The 23,461-nt window shown below is 42.2% G+C and overlaps 1 protein-coding gene across 4 annotated transcripts in view; it reads right to left on the bottom strand.

The window, feature by feature from the left end:
• Window positions 1–4,965: 4,965 nt before the first annotated feature.
• The window catches only part of SPP2 (secreted phosphoprotein 2), a 37,499-nt gene continuing 19,003 nt past the window's right edge, over window positions 4,966–23,461 (bottom strand). The window contains exons 8-11 of one of the 4 annotated variants that reach the window (XR_013960663.1): window positions 17,087–17,213; window positions 15,026–15,138; window positions 14,425–14,563; window positions 4,966–7,956 (exon numbers count right to left, since the gene is read on the bottom strand). The gene's annotated coding sequence lies outside the window, so the exon portion shown is untranslated. Of the gene's footprint in view, window positions 7,957–12,159; window positions 14,564–15,025; window positions 15,139–17,086; window positions 17,214–21,661; window positions 23,070–23,461 lie in introns of those variants that run through there. The other 3 variants (XR_013960664.1, XR_013960665.1, XM_080669605.1) reach the window with 3 other exon arrangements.

The following is a 23,461-nucleotide window of genomic DNA, read 5'->3' as shown; positions in this document are numbered from 1 at the left end:
CAATAAAAGTCCAGGCTTGCAAATAAAAATATATAATCCATTAAGTTCAAATTTTCTCTCCACAGTCGTTTGAATTAATCAGATTTGGTACAGACAGTTGCATATATCCAACTAAAGGAATGAGATGGGAATAGGGCTCATAGGGGGCAGCTCAGACATTTCCTGTCTCTCCTTTGTTTCTGGCTCAAGCTTTTCTTACTGTGTTGTTGTTGTTGTTGTTGTTGTTGTTGTTCTTGTTAGCAGTCTGATGCCATCAACTGAATGGTACCAGAGCGGTTCCATACAATGAAGGATGGACAATGTATTTTCTGCATCCATCACAGCCTGTATTCCATCGCTATACAAGATGAGGTTTCTCCAGCCAGACTCATTCTTTTTTCCATTTTTCAACTGCCTGGTTTTTATCTCTCTTTCTCCAGGGATTCCATAATCTTTTATATGATGCCATAATATCTATAATATCCGAATTATGGAATATCACAGGGAGTGATCTCTGAGGAATGTCGACAATCAGAGCTGTGAAGTTTGATTTTTTGTTTTATAACCTATAAATTGTGGATATGTGTTCACTTGCATAAAATAAAGGGGGATGTATATCTGTATCTTTTTACTTCATTATATTGGCTCTGTGTATTGTTTGTGCAGTTCATTACAGAGTACCTATGCCTTCAGCTTTTCATATTGATGACAGGAAGTGATTTATATATTTTTAATGTTCAAAATAAGCTTAACCTGGGCACTATTCCACTTTTAGATTTCAGCCAAATATTGGGATAAACACAGAAGAAGGGTGAGCGTGAGAATGAAACAGAATGTGCCACTGCTCATCCTTCGTTGAGGGGCGATGGGCTGGACACGGAGCATCGCATGTCAATCTTTGCAGTGGCTCTATCCAAACACAGAGCGTGTGGGTCAGGCTGTATCTTACACAATCATCTCCCCATTATCTATGGATGGGTGGGGTATACAAGGAGAAGGAGAAGAGGGAGGAAGTTACAGATACCTCCGCATCACCCTTTAAATAACACCCCAGTCGACTGCAACCAGAATACCCTTCTTTATTTTTTTAAATGTAAATTTATTTATTTTTTTTAATTTTTTATTAAGGTATTATATGTGTACATATCTTACCATTGCCCCCCCCCACCCCACTCCCATACATGCCCCCACCCCCCAATGTTTTGCATCCATTGGTTACTCTTATATGCATGCATATAAGTCCTTCAGTTGATCTCTTATTTCCCCCACCTCTCCCTAACCTTCCCAATGTAATTTGACAATCTGTTTGATGCTTTACTGCCTCTGTATCTATCTTTTTGTTCATCAGTTTATGTTTTTCATTATCCCCAAATGAGTGAGATCATGTGGTATTTTTCTTTCATTGACTGGCTTATTTCACTTAGCATAATGTTCTCTAATTCCATCCAGGTGCCTACAAATGGTAGTAATTCCTTCTTTTTTATGGCAGCATAGTATTCCATTGTGTAGATGTACCATAGTTTTCTGATTCAGTCATCTGCTGACGGGTACCTAGGCTGTTTCCAAATCTTAGCTATTGTAAATTGTGCTACTATGAACATAGGGGTGCATATATCCTTTCTGATTGGTGTTTCTGGTTTCTTAGGATATATTCCTAAGAGTGGGATTACTGGGTCAAATGTGAGTTCCATTTTCAGTTTTTTGAGGAAACTCCATACTGTTCTCCACAGTGGCTGCACCAGTCTGCATTCCCACCAGTAGTGCACGAGGGTTCCTTTTTCTCCGCATCCTCGCCAACACTTGTCGTTTGTTGATTTGTTGATGATAGCCATTCTGACAGGTGTGAGATGGTATCGCATTGTCGTTTTGATTTGCATCTCTCAGATAATTAGTGACTTTGAGCATGTTTTCATGTGTCTCTTGGCCTTCCTTCTGTCTTCTTTCGAAAAGATTCTATTTAGGTCCATTGCCCATTTTTTTATTGGATCATTTATCTTCCTTTTATTAAGTTGTATAAGCTGCCTGTAGATGTTGGAGATTAAACCTTTATCAGTGATAACATTTGCAAATATGTTCTCCCATACAGTGGGGTTTCTTGTTGTTTTGTTGATGGTTTCTTTTGCTGTGAAAAAGCTTTTTATTTTGATGTAGTCCCATTTGTTTATTTTCTCTTTAGCTTCCGTTGCCCTAGGGGCAGTATCAGTGAAAAAGTTCTTTTGGCATATGTCTGAGATTTTGCTGCCTGTGGATTCCTCTAGTATTTTTATGGTTTCCCGTCTTATATTTAAGTCCTGTATCCATTTTGAGTTTATTTTTGTGTATGGTGGAAGTTGGTGATCTAGTTTCATTTTTTTTGCATGTATCTGTCCAATTTCCCCAACACCATTTCTTGAAGAGACTGTCTTGACTCCATTGTATGCTCATGCCTCCTTTATCAAATATTAATTGCGCATAGTGGTTTGGGTCGATATCTGGATTCTCTATTCTATTCCACTGATCTATATGTCTGTTCTTCTGCCAGTACCAGGCTGTTTTAAGGACAGTGGCTTTGTATACAGCTTGAAATTTGGTATTGAGATCCCTCCTACTTTATTCTTCTTTCTCAGGATTGCTGTGGCTATTTGGGGTCTTTTTTTATTCCAGATGAATTTTTGGAGAGTTCTTTCTAGGTCTGTGAAATACGCCGTTGGTATTTTAATGGGGAGTGCATTGAATCTATAGATTGCTTTGGGTAGTATGGACATTTTAATGATGTTGATTCTACCAATCCATGAACATGGTATGTTCTTCCATCTGTTTACATCTTCCTCTATCTCTTTTTTCAGTGTCCTGTAGTTTTCCGCGTATAGGTCTTTTACCTCCTTGGTTAGGTTTATTCCTAAGCATCTTAATTTTTTTGGTGCGATGGTAAATGGGATTGTTTTTTTTAGTCTCTCTTTCTGTAAGTTCACTGTTGGTGTATAGAAATGCCATAGATTTCTTGGCGTTAATTTTGTATCCTGCTACATTGCCGAATTCATTTATTAAGTCTGTTAGTTTTTTGATGGAGTCTTTTGGGTTTTTTATGTACAATATCATGTCATCTGCAAATAAAGACAACTTTACTTCTTCTTTTCCAATTTGGATGCCTTTTATTTCTCCTTCTTGTCTAATTGCAATGGCTAATACTTCCAGTACTATGTCGAACAGGAGTGGTGAGAGTGAGAATCCCTGTCTTGTTCCTGTTCTTAGGGGAAATGGTTTTAGTTTTTGCCCATTGAGTATGATGTTAGCTGTGGGTTTATCATATATAGCTTTTATTATGTTGAGGTATGATCCTTCTATTCCCACCTTGTTGAGAGTTTTTATCAAGAAAGGGTGTTGGATTTTGTCAAATGCTTTTTCTGCATCAATTGATATGACTAAGTGATTTTTATCTCTCAATTTGTTTATGTGATGTATCACATTTATTGATTTGCGGATATTGTACCATCCTTGCATTCCTGGGATAAACCTTACTTGGACATGGTGTATGATCTTTCTGATGTACTGCTGGATACGATTTGCTAGAATTTTGTTGAATATTTTGGCATCTACATTCATGAGGGATATTGGCCTGTAATTCTCCTTCATTGTGTTGTCTTTATCTGGTTTTGGTATTAGGGTGATGCTGGCTTCATAGAAGGAGCTTGGAAGTGTTCCTTCCTCTTGAATTTTTTGGAATAGTCTGAGGAGAATAGGTTTTAGTTCTTCCTTGAATGTTTGGTAAAACTCTCCTGTGAAGCCGTCTGGCCCCGGGCTTTTGTTTGCTGGAAGCTTTTTGATGACTGCTTCAATTTCTTCCATAGTTACTGGCATATTGAGCGGTTTAGATTCTTCCTGATTGAGTTTTGGAAGGTTATATTTTTCTAGGAATATGTCCATTTCCTCCAGGTTATCCAGTTTGTTGGAATAGAGTTGTTCGTAGTATTTTTTAACAATCCTTTGTATTTCGGCGGGATCTGTTGTTATTTCACCTCTTTCATTTCTGATTTTGTTTATTTGGGTCCTCTCTCTTTGCTTCTTGGTGAGCCTGGCTAGAGGTTCATCAATCTTGTTTATCCTTTCAAAGAACCAGCTCTTGGTTTTGTTGATCTTTTGTATTGTTTCTTTGGTCTCTATGTCATTTATCTCCGCTCTGATCTTTATTATTTCCTTCCTTCTGCTTACACTGGGCTTTTCTTGTTGCTCTTTTTCTAACTCTTTGAGTTGTAGGGTTAGGTAATTTATTACCATTATTTCTTATTTTTTGCAGTAGGTTTGTAGAGCTATGAACTTCCCTCTCAAGACTGCTTTCGCTGTGTCCCATAGATTTTGGATTGTAGTGTTTTCATTGTCATTTGTTGCCATGATGTTTTTTATTTCTTCCTTGATCTCTCTGGTAACCCAATCATTGTTTAATAGCATGCTGTTTAGTCTCCATGTGTTTGATTTCTTTGGGTTGTTTTTATTGTAGTTGATTTCCAGTTTTATGCCACTGTGGTCTGAGAAGATGCTTGATATGATTTCTATCTTCTTGAATTTGAAGAGACTTTGCCTATGTCCCAACATATGTTCTATCTTTGAAAATGACCCATGTGCACTTGAGAAGAATGTATATTCTGTGGCTTTGGGGTGAAATGTTCTGAAGATGTCAATTAATTCCATCTGGTCTAGTGAGTCATTTAGGATTGATGTTTCTTTGCTGATGTTTTGTTTAGAGGATTTGTCCAATGGTTATAGTGGGGTATTAAAATCTCCTACTATGATTGTATTGCTGTCAATCTCTCCCTTGATATCCTCCAGGAGTTTTTTTTATGTATTTGGGTGTTCCTGTATTGGGTGCATATATGTTTACCAGAGTTATTTCTTCTTGTTGGATTGCTCCCTTTAGTATTATGAAGTGGCCTTCCTTATATCTTGTTATGTCCTTCACTTTGAGATCTAATTTGTCAGATATAAGTATTGCTACCCCAGCTTTTTTTTTTTCAGTTCCATTTGCCTGGAAAACCTTTTTCCATCCCTTCACCCTCAGTCTGTGTGCATCTTTTTTTTCTGAGGTGGGTTTCTTGTAGACAGCAGATATATGGGTCTTGTTTTCTTATCCAATCCGTTACCCTATGTCTTTTGATTGGGACATTTAATCCATTTACATTTAAAGTTATTATTGATAGGTACTTATTTGTCACCATTTTTATTCTTTACCCCTGTGTTCCTTCTTCACTTCCTATTTCTTTTTTTTTACAGCAGACCCTTTAGCATTTCTTGCATTGCTGGTTTGGTGGTAATAAATTCCCTTAGTCCTTTTTTGTCTGTGAAGCTCCTGATTTCACCTTCAATTTTGATTGATAGCCTTGCTGGGTACAGTATTCTTGGATTCAGACCCTTCTTTTGCATGACTTTGTATATTTCATTCCATTCCCTTCTGGCCTGATGAGTTTCTGTTGAGAAATCAGTTGCTAGTCTGATGGGGTTCCTTTGTATGTAACTTTCTGTCTCTCTCTGGCCGCTTTTAAGATTCTTACTTTGTCGTTGGTGTTTGCCAATTTAATTATAATGTGCCTTGGCGTCGGTCTTTTGGGGTTCATTTTGCTTGGGACTCTGTGAGCTTCTTGGATTTGTGTGGGTTTTTTCTTCCCTATATCAGGGAAATTTTCTGTCATTATTTCTTCAAACAGGTTTTCTATTCCTTGCTCAGCTTCCTTTCCTTCTGGAACCCCTATTATGCGGATGTTGTTTTGTTTCGTGTTGTCCCAAAGTTCCCTTAGGCTCTCCTCCTGCCTTTTAATTTTTTTTCTATAAGTTGCTCTACTTGGGTATTTTTTCCCATCTTGTCTTCTAGCTCACTGATGCGGTCCTCTGCTTCTTCTAGTCTACTCTTGATGCTTTCTATTGAGTTCTTTACAGCAGCGATGTCATTTTTCATTTCTTCTTGGTTTTTCTTCATTTCCTCTTGGTTCTTGCTCATATTGTCGAATTTGTCTTCCATTCTTTTCAGCCACCTAATGACCATTTCTCTGAATTCTTTCTCTGGAAGGTTGCTTGCCTCCATTTCGTTTACTTCCTTTTCTGATGATGCCTGCTTTTCTTTCATATGTGGGCTGTTTCTTTGTCTCCCCATGGTCTCTCTTCTCTGGATGTCTGGTTATGTAGTTCTCTCTCTCCTGCGTTGATTTAAAGGCACAAAATACAGCACTACCAGATACAACACACAAGGCACTGAACAGAAATGTATTCACGATATTGATAACCTCCAATAAAGGTGACCACCAGAGAAAGGCAAATTAGGGGATAGGAGAGAAAGAAGAAGAGGAAAAAGAAAGAAAGGAAAAATAAAAAAGGAGTGTCAAAATGAAATTTGGAAAAGGAAAAAAAAAAGTAAGAGAGACAAGAAAGAGACTAAGAGAGAAAGGGGAACAATATATATATATGGGGATAAAACTCCAATAGAACAATCACTAATCCCAGCAAATGCCAGCAACAAGTACCTGGGGATTAATACAAACTACAACACCAACTAATATTGAGTGAGGCAAGGGAAAACAGAAGCACAAAACAAACAAAAAATAAACAAACAAAAGAAGAATAAGCAAAACAATCCCACAAAAAACCATAAAAATTCGATATAATCAACATTCAAGCAAACAACAACAAAAGGACAGAGAGAAAAACAATTTTTGGGATAGTTTAGACAGCGAAGAGAGAGGTGTGTATGGAGTTGGAGCAGGGGATTGAAGATTAGATATGTAAGTAGGGTGAAATTTTAACAGGCAGTAAACAGAAAGAATAGGGAAAATCTAAAGCAGGAAAGGGGTAAGATAAACAGGACACCGAAAAGTGGAAGGTTAGGAAGAGTGTGATGGCATAAAGGTAGAGTTGAGATAAAGTAAAACGATGCTAAAGGAAAGATGAAAATAGAATGTAGAACATTAATCCCAAAGTAAGATGAAGAGAAAATAAAATGACACTTAAAAAAAAAAGATAAAATAGCAGTAGTAATAATACGGATTGAAAATAAAAATGTAATAATAAAAAGGTAAAATCAAGTGAGGAAAAAAAATTAGTTTCTTGAGTAAAAGATGCAAAAAATGAAAATAGAAAAATAAAAATAAAATGTGGAGTAGTGAAGGTCATTCACTTCCTCTGTTGTTCTGTTTGGCACACCTGTTTCTCAGTCCGGACAGTATTGCAGTTCCCTGCATTCCACTACTCTTCAGTGTTGTAAGCCAGTCCTGATTTTAAGCAGGCGGTGTGTCTTAATTTCTTGTATTCCTTTATTTTTGATTACACAAGAGTCAATTTGTGATTCATCCCCTGGGTGGCAGTGTTTCTGGATTGACTTCTGGGTCTATATATGGCCTCTCTAGCCTGTATTTACATCCTTCTTTCCCTGTGGCACTCAATACCGGTTTGCCTCAGGGCTGGCTCTCCGATGGTCACTCCCTGCTCCGATCCCCAGGTTCCAGAAAAACACTTTCCCCTGCAGTCTCCCAGGGTGTCCCCAACTGGGTGATCCTATGATTGGGCTTAGTAATCAGAAGCAAGGATTTGAAGAGGAAAAAGCCCAAGTGTGAGAACAATGGGTCTGCGCGCAAGTCTAAGCAGCCGGCACACCTTTGAAATTCTTAGGGTGTCCCTGCACGTCAGATCAAAATGAGTTGTTTTTTAGAGATCCCTTCTGTTAGCAGCTCTGAGTACCCCCTTCCACATTCATGGATCACGCCAGCCCCAACAGCCACGGATTTTTCTAGGCACAGACTTCCCTGGTCCTCCAGCTCCCACAAAACGTGCGTTCCTCTCTCCCGCCGGGACCAGAGACCTCACCTTATCCCAGGCGAAATCTGACCTTTCTGTGGTGGAATGTAGAGCTCCTCTGAATCCGTGTGTTTGCGCCAATTGGGGACCGGTGTTCTGGGGCTCACAGCTGTTCCGTGGGTGCCGCAGTTGTGGATTCTCAGGCTTCCGATAAGCTCCACTTTCCTGTTCAAGATGGTGCAAACTCCTCGTCGGAGCCCGTAGCTCTGGGAGGGGACCCAGCCGCAGTGGGGGCTGCCTGGTCAGGGGAACCCCGTCTAGCAGTCCCCCACCTTCTTCTGGAGTTTAGCTGTCCCTTAACTTGCCAACAAACACTCCTTGTGCGACCCTCAGCTGTTCTTTTTTCTACCTTGGGACAAGGCTCGGAACACTTCTGTCTATTCCACTGCCATTTTTCTTCCTCCTGCCAGAATACCCTTCTTTAAAGCACAGGAGGGGAAAGCTCATCTCTCCACTGGACTGTGTGATCCGGCAGCACCTGCTTAGCTTGATTCTGGCCAAAGCCTTAGGATCAAGTGCTGGGAGGTAAAGGGGTGACTGGCCTGGTGGGGTCAGACCCTCTCCTGGTTCAACTAAGCATGTTCTAGGTCACTCAGAAATTAGGTAAAAATGTGGGCAGCTACTGAGGAACTCATGAGTATGTTATGGATATTATTGAAGGTGCCTAAAGCTCACTGAAGCAGTGTCACTGAATTAGCAGAACACAGTAATTCCTGGGTAAACGTAGCAGTTGATGAATGGTTTATTAAACAATTCTTCAATGATACAAGAGGCCAGTGAGTCAAGTCACTTGTAGACATGGGAATAACTTTAGATTCTGGCATCTTTAGCAAGTCTAAGTGTGACAGACTTAAAAAATATATATATACTTCAAAGAGAAGTAAGAGATACTTTTCCTTCTTTCAAAAGGAAATGAAATGATTTATGATTTGAGAGAAATGAAAAAAGTTTCAAAGTAAATTGGAAGGAGTTATGCCAAAATTAATTTCTGAAGGATTTTGAAGTAAAAAAAGCCTTCCCTTGAGAAAGGATGAAATATTTGGGAGGCAAGGGGAGTATGTAAGCATGATGATTGTGGTAATGTGGCTAGCAGATGAAGAGAGAACAATATGAAATCAGTATATATCACCAATATTTGGATACTATAAAACTAAATTTTAATTGTAAAGTAACTATTCCAGAAGAAGGAAAAGTTTTCAGAATTATATTTAAATGAAAGAAGCAATTATATAAAGTGTGAAAAATTAAATGTGTGAGAATTTTAGAGATTCATTGCAAAGTCCAATCCCAGAAATTCAATATACCTAGAACTCTCAGATAACTTCTCTGCTGTTGTCTACCTAAATAATCTTGGTTGGTCCTGCCTGGGTGGCTCAGTTGTTTGGAGCATCATCCCATGCACCATAAAAGTTTGTGGTTCTATCCCTGGTTAGGACACATACCTAGGTTACAGATTTGATCCTCATTTGGGACACATATGAAAGGCAACCCATCAATGTTTCTCACATTGATGTTTCTCTCTCTCTCTCTTAAAAAAATCAATGAAAACATATTCTCAGGTGAGTGTTGAAAAGTAAAAGTAAATAAAAAATAATCTTGGCTGTTTGTTATATGTTCTTCAAAGTAAAGTTACTGGGTTGTCAGCACTATTAGATTTTGGGTTGAACTGATCACTACAGTGAGAGCAGAGGGCTCATTTTCAACTCTAAGTTGCCTAAAAATATGTCCTCATACCTCAAGGGGGAACAGAAGCTAGAGGCTCAGTGACCTGACACAGATTCCTACTGAGCAGAAATTATAACCCAATTCATGGAGCCTGAAGGACTCACGGTTTGTGTGCAGAACTTGGCTGCTAAAACTGGGCAGAGGTGAAGGTTTATTAACTGAATTTCCCCATGAGAATTTTACACTTCAGCTGCTGTGAGTTAAAGCTAGAAATGTCAGCTAGAACTCTATGATGGCTCTTGTGGTTGTGTCTCTTTCCTGCTTTCTATGAGGTGAAATGTTAAAAATTAACAGATCATTTTATGAAAATATTCTATATTATCCATAACAAATAACTGGATGTTTTTGGCCAAGATGGATTAACAAAGACCCTCTTGACTTAAACAACCAGAGGATAGTCACACTGTATGAAATAGAGTTTTGTAGACCGTGGATAACAAAGTGCAGGATCCCCGAGAGAAGGGAAATTAGTGCAGTAAGCCCTCAGGTTGCCCCAGTTTATGGACTAGAAGCAGTTTCCAGGCTGCAGGACAGAAAGGGGGTCCCATACAGAGCCCAATGGTCTCCCTGAGTTGAGGAAGAAGAGATTGAACTTTGGAAGGGCCAACATGGCTAGAATGTTCTGAGTAAAATATAGGAGAAGAAAGAGCTACAAAAACAGAGTGAGAATTCTGGAGATTTCCAGAGAAGAAAGAGCCTTCAAAACTTTGGCTGAGTGTTGACCTATGAATATTTGAGAAGTAATTGAGTCCAGGAAAAGACTCACCAGAAAGCAGTTGGCAGAAGGATTCCCTGAGCTCACATAAGATGGGAAAGAGCTTCTGTTCCACTGGTGACACTTAGGGCATGGGATAAAATCCTTAGAGCATTGCATTAATAGTGGTATCACTGGACCGGTTCTGTGCCCAGGGCTGGCCCTGCCCCCTGTGGTCTGGGACTTCCAGGCTCTTGAACCCACACAGGAAAGAATTCAAGATCAGGTAAGAGTCCAAGTGAGAGCAAAGGCAAATTTTATTCAGGTAGAGACAAAGAGGCTAGGACAGCCGTGGGCAAACTATGGCCCTCAGGCTGGATCTGGCCCGTTTGGCTGTTCTATTCGGCCCGCGGAGCTGAAAGAGCGGAGGGTTCTCTTGCTCTCCCCTCCGCTCCTTTACTTTGAATTTATATTAGTTCACACAAACACTCCATCCATGCTTTTGTTCCAGCCCTCCGGTCCAGTTTAAGAACCCATTGTGGCCCTCGAGTCAAAAAGTTTGCCCACCCCTGGGCTAGGACATGCCACTATGAAAAAATCTGTGAACTTCACTCATTACTAAGATCAATTCTTTCTTTCCCCAAATTGTCTGTATGGAAAAGCTTAAACATACAAAAAAGCTAAAAGAATCTATACTAATAAAAGAGTAATATGCTAATTAGACCAGATAGACCGGATGTCCTTCCAGACAAAGCTGCAGTGGCTGCGAGGGCTGAGGAGGGCAGGCGGCCAGCAGTAAGGGCAACAGTGGGGTGATGGGGGTGGCGCCTTCCCCTGATCAGCCCGTTCACATCCCACAGAGGGAGGCCAGACTTCGGCTTCGGCCCGCTCCCTGGGGGGCGAACCTAAGCCATCAGTAGGACATCCCCTGAGGGCTCCCGGACTATGAGAGGGGGCAGGCCGGGCTGAGGGACCTCCCACCCCCAGTGCACAAATTTTTGTGCACCAGGCCTCTAGTGGTAAAATAAAAATTCATATACCTGCTTTCTAGGTTAAATAATACTGTTTATTGTATTGAATTTATTTCTTTCAGTATCACACACATATTTATTTATGTAGGTAGTCGTGTGTGCCAGAGTTCAGAGGGGCAGATCCACCACCACATGTCTACATAGCTACATAGCAACATCTGTTTCCATGCCTCTGTAAGGCTGTTATCTTTGTTTCTGATGCTGGAAGTTGAAATCCACAGGGCAGCAGCCAGAAGGTAAAATCGATATAAAATGTGGGAGATCAAGACTGGCACCCCACAAGGATGGTTAATCTTCAGAGAGCAACAAAATCTACACTTGGTAGATTTATGTCATTCTTGCCACCACCAACTTTGATGAAGCAGATGTCCTGCAGGAGCTGGAGCCCCCCTCACAGAGCTAACCACACACACCTGGCTCAGGAGCTAGAGAAGTGGGAAGGGAATCCCAGGGGAGGTGGACTGGTGGCAGGCCCAGCTGCTTGCTCCTGCCAACAAGGCGAGGGGTGAGCTAGCTGCTCAGCAGTGATATGCATGACCTGCAGAATGGTGGCCGTATCTCTTCTGCCCTCAAAACTTCCCAGAAATGTCTTTTGTGGCCCACCCTAACTAGAAACATACAGGAAAGGGAATTCTGGGAAGCATAGCTCAGCATGGCTAAATTGACATATTACAAAGCCACCGTTTCAAATTAAGCTTCAAATATTTTGCCATTTCACCTCTAAATACTTCAGCTTTCACCTCAAGTTTCCACTCTTATGTTGTAGAAGAGCACAGACATCTGAGCAACTTAGAATGGCAAATGCTCGGCTTTCATGGGTGGTACGGGTTTAAGTCTTCAGAAGGCCGATACAGTTTGATTTTACTCTTATTTAATACAATATCTTCGCTTTTTAAAAAAAAAACAAAAAACACCATTATGTTACATTTATCTGGCCTGGAATAGCCTTGATTTTTATTTTGCTCTGACAACCATAGAATAATAAGATCATCAAAATCATTTTGACAAATATTAAATGTGTTTTCTTCTAGAAAAACAAGTTAGTACAAAATTGCTGGTAAGGAGCCTGCTTCCCAACTAATAGCTTCAGATTTAAACGTTTTAAAATGAGTCTCTTGACAAATGGCTTCTCTCGTTCTCAAGCTGTTTAGACAAAATTTCCATCCTGAATAAAAGGAAACATTCCAAATCTTTCTTCTTGAAGATCTGTACTGGCGCTACTATGAAATATCTTTCCAGTTTTGTTTTCTTTTCTTGGCACTCCTTGGGTAGGCATTGCTACACTGAAGACTAAAACTATTAAAAATTTTATGTATTGTCTGTCATTAGAGTCAGAATATTTGCTCAGATGTTGAAACTTGAGCTGAATTAGGAGTATTAAAAAGAGACAGGCCCAAAATAGAGTCACCTGTGCCATGCCCCTGTCACCAAACCTAGACTTAATACCTAACTTTATTACTGTTTCAGCCACTCCCAGGAGTGGAATCTCAAACCAGTCAATCTGCAATGACCTGGTCAGCACTAGAGAGGGAATCTGACATCCTCCAAAGGAAGGCGACCTTGCCTGAAATAATCCCTCTTTGCGAATAACTTCTTTGTCTCACCACCTCCTAATCATAACAGTTTCATTTTGTTCATCTCCTTGGAGCTCCTTTCTAACTGCTAGATGGATGCTGCCCAATTCATGAATTATTGAATAAAGCCAATCAGATCTTTAAAATTTAGTCAGTTGAATGTTTTTTTTCTGAAACAGGAGCAGCAGATGAAGAATTTATAACCAAGCAAAACTCCATAGCAACAAGTAAAGCTGATTATAATTGAAAGACATTTACTCAAGATTTTTTTAATTCTTAAGAAAAATTTAACATGAAAGAACGACTCAGAATGTTAAGGCAAATGAGCTGGCAACAAGTAGGAACCATTCACGGTAGGTTCAGTCATTCAAAAGTGGGTGCACAATTTAAGCTTAATAAAAAGCTTTGCTTTGAGAATTCAGACAAAGTCAGCTCCCTGAGTAAGCATGTCGAAGTCCACATGTATGTTTCTAATCTTCTTGCAACCCCAGTGGATTCTCCCCTCGTGATGACTCTGTCCCTGGTGTTTGATTTCAATACTAGTCCACAAAAGCTCAATTGACCCACATACATCCAAATTATAGCTCTTATCGTACTATTTCAATTACATCTAGCTGCATTGTTTTTATGGAAAATGAATTCTGATTTCCAAGTTGCAATGCCAAGAACGTATCTTCTCTGAGCCAAAGAGCCAGAACAGGCATCGGCAGTGGGCTTAAATTTTACTTAGTAATATATATGTCCCTAGGTTAGCATTTCCCAAAGCACCCCTTGGCAAGCATCCCTAAACCGAAAAAGGGGAAGAGGTGAGAAAAAGTCCGATTAAATAAATGTAGGAAATTGTAAGGAAGGAAAAACTAATTTCCCTCTACGCTTCTGAGTTCTTAGTTGAGACCCCTGCAATAAAAGACAGATTAATAGGCGAATGGCAAACAGCATATTTGGGGATGGCATACCCTGCTCCCCTTAGTCATGTGACATGCCCTCTCTTTGTCTTAGGAAACTTCAGTTCATGTCAGTACATGTTACACCATGATTACAGAAGATAATTTTGATGATACAAACAAACATTAACATTTCATGACATGGACAGTCTCCATTCAGGGGACTGCCATGTGGGGCAGAAGGCAGGAAGCTTTTATAGAACAGAGAATAAAAAACAAGGAAAAGAAAAGTAGAAAAAAGATTGGCTGGGCCACTTAGTCCACCTTGTTTGGGGTGACAAGAAACAAGGACATCAGCACAGAGGCCAGAGCTGGCTTGGCTTTGGGGGACTGGCTGACTGGATGTGCTTCTGGGTAAGCGGAGTGTTTACAGAGCCACAGAAATGACCCGCATTTCCATTTGCTGACGCATCTGGAGCCCGGGTCAGGGCAGGACCATGCAGGGAATGATGAGTGAGTCTGGCCCAGGGGCTACAATTGAGGCCCCCGAGGATGAAAAACCTCAAGCCGAAAGTCCTTCGGGTATGAAAAGTCCCTCAAGAACCTCCTCCTCCCCCAAATGCACACCAACAAACAAGGTGTCTTTGTAGAAGAATCCTTTGAATGTTTGCCATCAGAAAAATGCCAACCCAACTTAGTTAAACCCCTGTGTTTTCCCTCCTAACCTTTTCCTGATTATGTCTTTTTTTCGGGACTAGCTCAGCTCTTCGTGGCTCTTCATGGCTCGGCTCCGAGGCTCCAAGGCTCAGAGGCTCCAAGGCTCAGAGGTTCCGAGGCTCCAAGGCTCCAAGGCTAGGCTGGACTCTGGAGGTTAACATCAGTCTTTAAAGAAGTCACGCTGCACATTGACAAGTCACATGCTTTGCTCTTGTGTTGGCAGTGGCAACTTAAAATGAGACTGAAGGGTCTGAGCACCAGAATGGCCTGCAGGGAACAGTCACTCATTCCAAACCCCCTCCCACCTCCCCCCCCCCCCCCCCCCCCGCCACTGCCTCATTCCTTCTGAATTCCATCATGGGCCTGTCCAGAGAGCAGCAGCTGCTTCAGACTGGTTTCATTTGAGTGCACACCAACTTTACATGGAATTATAAAAACATACAGACGTTCCATAGCGTTCTGATAATCAGGAGCAAAGACCCTTTTATCAAAGGGATTATATTTAGGGCTGTGCAAAATTCAAAAGGATCAGGTCCTTTTAAAAGAGTGCAGAGTCCATTCAACAAAATTGACCCAGGCCATGGGGAAGCCCGGTGTCCCCAAGATTACCTTACAGGAAAGGACCTTCAGTGAGCACACTTGGCCTTGGAGCTCCTGACTCTGGAGGGAGAGGTGGACGTGCAGGTCACTCCCACTCACTGAGGCGGGCTCTCTTGGATCTGCTGGAAGGAGAGGTATTGCTTGTGGGCGCCAGCCAGGCAGTTCTGCAAAAATAGTCTGGGTTCTCAGTTTGAGATGGCAAAAGGTGGCCTTCTTCAGAGGAAGAGCAAGACATGGGAGAAAACCCAGAGTAAAACACAAACTGGTCACATAATGGAAGCTGAAGAGCATACAGGGAAGGTCTGCTCACCAGGACGGCAGGCTGACATCACCTAATGGCCACCAGCAAAGGGAAGACAGAGGGCTCTCTGTAGGTGAGGCTGCCCCCTGAAGCATGCCATCCTGCTCTGTGTTCCGAAAACGGGGCTCCTGGGAGGCGGGCCCACAGCCTTGAGCAGTGGTGCAGACATGGCTGTTGGAACTCCAGAGGCAGAAAAATGGTCCTTCTCCTGGGGCCACACTGCCAGGAATATAGGGGGCACCCTCTTCCCTGAGGCCCAGGCTTCCTTCTTTAAGACAGTGGCGCCCAATGACCCCTATGGTTATTGGTAACTGGACTGTGGGCCTTGTAAGTTCTGACCCCTAGATAGCATGTGACCTGGGAGTTGGAGGCCCTGAATTTAAATCCCATCTCTGGCTGTGACTCAGGTTCATGGCTGCCTGGATCTCAGGCTCCCAATGGTTCAAAGCAGGGGTGGAGACAGGTCACCTGTCTATCCCTTCCTGCTGGAACATCCTAGGTATCTAAGCTGGCTTTTTGTGCCTATGCCTGTGCTATTCCCACTATCATCATCTCTTGTGGCTTCCAGATTCCAAATGTGTTGCTTGTGCCTGATGCAGGGGGGCTGGGGTGGAGAATATGGTTGCCAGCACATAGCCGGTGGTAGTGCCACCCAAAAGGCTGTTGGGTGGAAATGTCATTTTTCTTTGTGATGTGTGGGGGTGCTATCACTTCTCAAGGAAGAGGAGAAGCAGAAAGGTAGGAGAAGAAGGTAAAGATTCTCCTCTGTGTGTTTTATGCTATTTAGTGTGTGCCCATGTGTGTTTATGCACTGTGTGTACGTGTGTGTGCATGTGTGTGCTGCGTGTGTTTATACATTGTATGTATGTGTATATGTGCATATTGCTATGTTTCTCTCTTAGAATCAAGCAGTATTATTCCACAGTAATTAGCCAAACTAATAATAAGTCCCCTATTTGATTATATTAATCAGTTTCTTTCTAGACTAAATTATTAAAGTCATTTTTAGATTTCAGGTCAGAATTATATAGACATCATATAGACATGCTTATGGTAGGTCACAGTCTCTTATAAACATACCAATGATACGTAATAGCTGGCTGAATAATGATTCTATGATTTATTTTATCAGCTCTAATTATAGCCTTGTGTTCAAGATAGCAGTTTGTGTAAAAATCAGATGTTTTATTGGACTGAATAAACATGTTAAGCTCCTGGTACAATTGCATTGGTTTAATGTGATCAGGATTTTGAGGTTGTTATTTTGGCCAGGCATTCATTTTCGGTCCCATCTCTGACTGGTGTGCATATGAAGGCTGATGTGAATCAGACACGTTTGCCCCAGTACTTAGACATGAACATGCAAAGGCCTTGAAACGGGCCATTTAAGCATTAGAGGGGGACAGAATCTTGAAAATGTGAGAGTTCATTCAGCCCACTGCTCTCACTATCCAGATTATGTCACCAAGGTTAAGGGATACAAACATTCTCAAGTCAAAATCTTTAGATGTTAGCAGACTACAAGCTGAACCACAGATTCTTTACCTCCTGGTATATAGAATTTTCAGCAATTTTTTTCAATTCTGACTTCTTCAGAACAAAATGCCAAAGACTTCTATGACATTTATGCTATTAAGTATTGGAGATGGAGGAGGGAGCTGACCCAAGACATGTTTGATTTAAGGACAACTTGCTGTATTTCAGGGCTTGCTTTTAGAGTAGAGACCAATAAAAGGAAAAGCACAAAGAAACACATTTTTAATACACACCTGGCACCAAATTGAAGGACGTGAGCTAATTGTGACTGAAATATATCAGACGGGTAACCCAGACAGGCTAAGTACCGGGTTCTGCCTTGTTTTCGGAAGGCTACTTTTCATGCTCACAGACCAGCATCTGTAAGAATTGTTATAGAAATGAGTCACGGGGTTATTACATGTCATGTACCAACCAGCATAAAATAATAGCTACAGAAATTACAGGTTTTGAGCAATAGACTTCAGGCAGGGAAGGTACAGGCAGAGCGGAGGGTGTAGCCTTCAACCCAACAGTTCCACCACTGGGAAATCTTCCTAAGGAAATTACCAGGTACTCAAAAGGTACATTCAAGTGCATTTAATTCCTTATTATTTAGTTAGTTCAGTTTTCAAATATTCAACATTTTACAATAGAGTGTTGATTTGGCTTCCTTATACTACAGAATAGTGTGTTATCATTAAAAATAATTGCCACAATGTCTAATAACATGGGGAAATGTTTATAATATAATTAGTGTGTTACTTTTCTAGGGCTGTCATAACAAATCACCACAACTGAGTGACTTAAAACCACAAAAATGTTATTCCCTCACACCTGTGGAGGCTGGAAGTCTGGAATTAAGGTGTCAGCCATGGGGTCTGCAGGGCCAGCTCCCACCCAAGGCTTAGGGGAGAACCCTTCTTTGCCTGTTCCAGCCACTAGAGGCTCCAGGTGTCCATTGGCTTGGGACTTCATGAGTCCCATCTGTGCCTTCTACACCTCGCTTTCTCCTCTTTGTATCTCTATGCCTTCCTCTCTTATTATAAGGACACCTGTCATTGGATTTAGGATCCACCCTAAATTCAAGGATCCTGTCTCGAAATCCTCAGATTAATTATAACAGCAAAGACCCTTTTACCAAATATGATCACATTCATGGATTCTGGGAGGACATGTCTTTTTGGGGGGAAGGCACAATTCGATAAATTACAATGAGCCAGAAATGCTTCCATAAAGACTTTGTACATTCCCACCTCAACAATGTAAAACCATATTTATATACATACCACATGTAATAGGATGTTAGGATGGAACTTGGGAAACAAAATGAGTGTGAAAAGACTCCACCACTACCCTCCTCCCCCACCCATATGCAGAATTTCAAAGGGAATGAAGGAGAGCTCATGGCCCAGCACACGGACCTCTTAGCAAGGCCAGCTTTGCAAAGGGATCAATGGAGGAGCAGTCTCCTCCTCTGAGGAGACTATGAAGAGTCTCTTTGCAGAGAGTGGTTGGCTGCTGTGCAAACCCACCCATGGGGAGAGGAGAGGGCATGCTAGTGCCCAACCCATAGCCCAGGGGGGTCCAAGTGCAGTCGAGTGACTCCAAAGACTGGTGTCTGATCCACAACTGGGAAGGAAAAATGGGCTCCAACTGCCACTAGGAAATGGAGAGGACAAGAGCTGACCAAAGACTTTGGAGGCAAGGCCAGGGGATGGCTGCCTTTGGGGGACCTCCAGGGTTTATCAGGGCACAGGGCAGGTGGGTGTTTTCTGGGACCAGATGTGGGTAAATGGGGGAAGTCAGTGCATTCATGTCCCGGGCTGCCATAAGGAAGTCCCACATGCTGGGTGACTTAGAACTGCAGAGGTTCTGCAGAGTTGGTTCCTCTGGAGGCTCTGAAGGAGAACCCCATCCAGGCCTTGCTCCTGGCTCCTGTTTGCTCCGGCAATCCTTGGCCTTCCTTGGCTTGTAGACACATCACACCAATCTCTGTCTGTACCTGCATTGTCACTCGAACTTATTCCCTCTGTCTCTGTGTCTCTGTTTTCCTATAAGGACATTTTCTTAGAAGGCCCACCATAATCTAGTATGAACTCATCTTAACTAATTATATCTGCAAAGACCCTATGGCCAAATAAGGTTACATTCTGATATTCTGGGAAGACATGAATTTTGGCGGGCACTATTCAACCCAGGGCAGCTGGCAGGGGGCATCTTGAGTCAATCTAGTGTGGCTCCATGGAGGGGTGAGAAGACCTAGAGAGGGAGGGTGGGAGTGATGCAGGAATACCTGGGACTGAGTGGGGAGTCACAGGGACCATGTGGCATGGAGCTGTGTCTGTTTAGGCCAGGGCCAAAGGAACCCCAGGAGAGAGAGCAGTGGGCATTTCTACAGAAACCTGAATGGAAGAACCAGCCTTCCTATGCGGGGCCCCAGGATGCAGAGCTACCCAGCCCCCAAAGAACTGTGCAGACCCCTCCCTCACCTTGCAGAGTGAGGGTGAGGACAGACCATATCCCTTCCCTGCTGCAGACTAATTCAGAATGTGTCTGAGACAAAAGAGAAGACAGTGACACCCGCCTTAGAGTTTTGACTATATCATAGGACATATGCTAATATGTATATGTTAGTATGTAATATGCATATATACCCTACAACATGGTGTTATTCTAATTAAAGACCTGAGTCTGTTTTAGGACTAAAATTAACCACAGAGCTTTTTATTATCTGACAGTGATCAGAAAAGAAGGTGGGGCCGCCAGCATCTCATCCTTGGTCAGAAGCACATTTTCATAATCAATTTTAAAAGGAACTCAAGAGACAAATGTAGGTGGTGGGAATTTTGGGTGAATTTTATTTATTTTTTAAATGTAATGCTTTCTTTTACTATGCAATGCATTATCTTTAAATGTGGGTAGAGCTAACTTGTAGAGTTGAAAATGGAATGTCGCTAACCCAATTTGTGGCTTGAATGGGAAGCAGTGACCACATGCACCCTCAGAGGCCCTTAGAAGGAGACCTAAGAGAGGACTCACTATTGCAAAGCAGGGAAGAAAGGGTGGAGAGAGTGGGCAGCCTTCAGCAGTTGCGGCAGCCATGCTGAGCTCTACCTTTGAAGCAGCAGCAACAGCCACGTTGCTTCTGCCTAGAGAACAACACACATTTCCTGGTGTCACTGTGACCTGGTTACAGGGACCTGGAGAGAGCACTAGGGCTCTCCTATCTAGTACGGAGGTCTCCGAGGCCTGAGGCAGCTGGGTGCCCAGGCAGCCTGCTGTCTTTCTCCCTTCCCCCTCAACCTCTCAGGTCAGAGAAAATAAGGCTCAGATGTCTTCTGTGCTGGTTCATTTTGTTGTTGTTTTTTTTTTTTTTTAGCTGGTTTTGTTTGGCTTTCAGTGGATGCCAGTTTTCTGTTGAATGATAGCCAAGGGAGTATCTATTTGGATATGAAAAGAAAGAATGCCAATGTCATGGGCTAAGGAAAACTTGGAAGGAACTCCAGCTTTGCATCTAATTTCATAAGCTTGGAGGTCTAGGCCTTCGGTCTAGGGAAGAAGAAAATAGATGGGAAACACCATGAATGTTTAATAGGGCCCTTCAGGGTAAAACAGTTCCCCAACCCTCATGGGGTCCCCATGGCAGATTCAGAGAACCAAATGCATGGGGTCACCTTCATGCACACATATGAGAGGGCAGGTGGGCTGCCGCAGGGCTGGCAGTGGTTTTGTAAGAATCACACATGACAGTGGATGGCCAGAGTGACCCATCAAGCCAATGTTTGTCTGGCATGCTCTTTGAGAGAATTTCAGACCCATTGGTTAACTTTCTAAAGATTTAATTATTATAATTTTTTTTAGGGATAAGAGGGAAGATGTCAGAGATATAAGCCTTCTTCCCATAAAACAGAGCTCTTCACACAGGATGGTTGAACAGGATGAAAAATCCCCAGCTTGCCTTCTGGGGGTTGCTGAAGACAATGTATCAGAGCCCAGGGAAGGAGAAGACAGGAGTTGAGGAAGGAAAATGAAGCAAGAAGGAAAGAGGAAATCCAGAAACTCAGAGCTGACCTGTCTGAGCTTCATTTTTGAAAGGCCACAAGTAGGCACCTGCAGCGCAGGACATTCTGTAGGACGATTCTTCCTTTGCCCCTGCCCCGCTGCCTCTGACCTGCCAACGCCCCCACGGTCACAGAACAAATCAGACCACGTGCTATGAAATGTGTAGAAAATTGATCATATGATAAAAACTAAATCTCTTGCTGTGGCCCAGAAAGGAAAAATAATGCAATACAGAACACCCTAGGAAGCTGCCCCAAAGGTGCAAAGGTCACAGGTGCATGTTGGGGCTGAAGTAGCCCCAAAGTGAGACCTTGCCCAGTACTTGGTGAGGGAGGAACACCACACATTGGCCACAAGCCATGCCACAACGAGACATTCCAGGAATGGGAAATAAGGAAGAACATTAAATATTTGAACTCTGGGCAATTTTTAATCCAAGCTATGAAGGGACAAGGAAGGTAAGCTCGGTCCCTCCGTAAAGGCATGCGCTGGTTCCCAGGGGCGGAGCCCAGTAACATAACATCGCTTTGCTTGTTGACGCTGCTGAGGATTCCCACGTCAAAAGCCACTCCAGACAGGTTGGCTCTGGTCACACCTGCCTCTGAGGAGAGGCCAAAATTGTTCTGCATAAAAATGTCTGGCACTCTGCCATTTTTATGGAAAGGTGTACAGATGCTTGTCTCATAGGGGATTTCTATAGAGGCGGCAGTTGGGAGGACAGGTGTTCATTGTTCAAAGGAAAGCCATGAGGTCTCCTTTTTTTTGACATTGTAATGATTTTTTTTAATTTAAATTTTATTGGGGTGACATTGGTCAACATGAACATATAGGTTTCATGTGTGGATTTCTAAGTTACAAAATCTGTATATAGCACCATCTTAAGAATAGAGCTACCATACGACCCAAAAATTCCTCTCCTGGGTGTATACACGAAAAACTCTAAATCATTTATACACAAAGATATATGCATCCCTATGTTCATTGCAGTATTTTTCATGGTGGCCAAGACATGGAAACAGACAAAGTGCCCTGTGATAGAGGACTGGATAAAGAAGATGTGGTACATATACACAATTAAATACTACTCAGCCATAAGACAGGTCTCCTTTTTTAACAGCAAATTGCTCACCTGAATTCTGGCCTGAAGGAATCAGATCACGTTTGTTCTTAGAACAAATGTAGCTGAGCACAAAGCGGGTGTGGGTTCTGTACCCTCAGTGTGCATCGTTTATAAGGTCTCCCTTGTTGCCAATCACCCATGAGCCCATGTCTCCATAGTGTTTCTCTTCCTGATGACCTGCTCACTCCCAGGGGAGTGCAGTGCTAGAAGCAGGCAGGAGCTGAGCTGGGGCAGGTGACTGTGCTTGGGGAGGTCATGGGCTCACACAATCCACAGAACAAACCAGACAGCTCCATGGCCAGATACACGACGCAACATTGGGAGTTGGTGGGCAGGGGAGATGCTATGGAGATGCAAGATATCTTGGGTTTCGCAACATTGATCCCCAAATCAGACAAAGACAGCACACAAATCAACGGCAGATCATGCTCACTCATGAAGGTTGGTATCAACAGCCTACACAAAACAGTGATAACTAGTGGCAGTCTATTTAAAGAATAGCAAACTGTAACCCAGCAGGGATGTTCCAGAAATGCAAAGATGGTTCAATATAGGCAATAGATTAACATAAGTCACCATATTTTTATCGAAGAAGACAAATGTGAAAAATTCAAAACAGACAAGTTTCAAAAGATGTTTTGATAAAGTTCAATATACACTTATGCTCTAAACTCTTAACAATGAAAGGATAAATAAAACGTTAATATGATTAAAAATAGACACCAAACCAGAAGCCAGCATTGTGCTTACTGATGAGACATTAAAATGCTTCTTAGAATTCTAAGTGAGAAACAAAACCAGGATGCTTATTATCGTACTGTCTTCTAACCCAGTGGTCAGCAAACTGTGGCTCGCGAGCCACATGCGGCTATTTGGCCCCTTGAGTGTGGCTCTTCCACAGAATACCATGTGCGGCGCACATGTACAGTGTGATTGAAACTTCGTGGCCCATGTGCAGAAGTCGGTTTTCGGCCCTCAAAAGAAATTTCAATCATTGTACTGTTGATATTTGGCTCTGTTGACTAATGAGTTTGCCAACCACTGCTCTAACCCTGTGGGAATATATTAAAAGAACATAAAAAAGACATTGACATTCAAAAAATGAAGAAGAGGCAAAATTAATATTACTTGCAGAAGTTACAGTGTATACATGGAATACTCTAGAGCAGTGGTGGGCAAACTGCGACTCGCGAGCCACATGCGGCTCGCGAGCTGCGGTTTGCCGCTCTGTTAACTAATGAGTTTGCCGACCACTGGTAGGGGCTTAATCACAAGGAACAACAACAGCCTGTAATTATTGGAATTGAGAGTCTAGGTCAGTGGTCGGCAAACTCATTAGTCAACAGAGTGGCAAACCGCAGCTCGCAAACCGCATGTGGCTCACGAGCCACAGTTTGCCGACCACTGCTAGAGTCTAGAGTATCAACTGAAGACCTATTAAAAA

The sequence above is a fragment of the Plecotus auritus genome (genome assembly GCF_963455305.1).
Source record: "Plecotus auritus genome assembly, chromosome: 5".
In the NCBI taxonomy this organism is placed as follows: domain Eukaryota; kingdom Metazoa; phylum Chordata; class Mammalia; order Chiroptera; family Vespertilionidae; genus Plecotus; species Plecotus auritus.
Note: the sequence above shows the minus strand (reverse complement) of the source record. Positions and strands in the feature narration are given on the sequence as shown.